This window comes from Anguilla anguilla, chromosome 4 (assembly GCF_013347855.1).
Source record: "Anguilla anguilla isolate fAngAng1 chromosome 4, fAngAng1.pri, whole genome shotgun sequence".
Taxonomy (NCBI): Eukaryota; Metazoa; Chordata; class Actinopteri; order Anguilliformes; family Anguillidae; genus Anguilla; species Anguilla anguilla.
In genome coordinates, this window is record NC_049204.1 from 8,364,462 (window position 1) to 8,365,634 (window position 1,173).

Genomic DNA, 1,173 nt, shown 5'->3' on the forward strand with positions numbered 1-1,173 from the left:
AGACCTGTCCCGGGACCTTTCCCATTTCCCCAGCTCTTCCCTGTGCCAGGAGCCCTGGTCTGCCAAAAGAGACCCCCCTCCCCCCCCCCCCCATGCAGACAGCCAGCCCCCCCACAAACCCCCTGCACCCCAACCTCCTCTCAGCCCTGACTCAATGCACATGGTCCCAGTGGTGACCACTCTCCCCCCCGTCCCGTCCCGTCCTGTCCCGCCCCGTCTCAATCTGTCATATCATCCTGAGACCCGGCAGAAATAAAGATGAACTATTTCTTCTTCTTTTTTTAACATAATACAAGTGTCCTGGAAGACAAAAAAAAGTGAAAACTGGGAAAACATTCTCAAAAATATTATTGATTTAATTTTTATCGAATTTATTTTATTTATTGTCCCCTTGCAGAGGAGGTTTCAGCATAGTAGAACATATGGTTATTGAGGAGACTTGTGTCCCCTACAGAGGACAGAAATGAACAGCAGAGCCTTAGGAGGATATATGGTGGAATCAACACTGCCATGCCACTTCCAAATTCAGGAAGTGGGGTACAGTATACAGTATGGGGCAAAATTCCTAGAGTCAAACCCTAATTGCGTTAAATCAATTCTAACGGCATTTACACGAATCCACCAGTGGCAATGTAAACTCTATTCATAGAGTTCAAATTACTTTATCAGAGCTGTATTTGCACTGAAAACGTTTCTATGTATTCCAATAAAACAAGAGCAACTGTTTAGTGAAGAAACCTTATATCTTTCAGAGGAATATAAAGCTTAGCAAAGCATGTTCACCACCCCCTCCTCTCACACACGCGCACACACACGCACACACACGCACACACACACACAATGTTACTTTTAGTTCCAATTACATTCTTTCCAAATGAGCCTTGGAACTCGGTGCTGATGAAAGGTGGTTTATTTGCGCAGTTCTCACTGAAGAGAACAAAATCCCTAAAAAACCCGCAGACTCCGCTTCCCTTCACCAAACTTCCTGAGCGACACGGCTCTGCGCTATCATTCCGAGCCAACGACCGATCGGGAGTCAGCCATAACCTGACGGTAATCCTAACCCAAACCTGTCTGGGCAACAAACAAAAAAAGAAGGATCAAAAAAGGAACCGCCATCAGCACCCAGTCCCGGTAGACCAAAAAACCCGGTTCCTCCTCCGGCACCCCCGG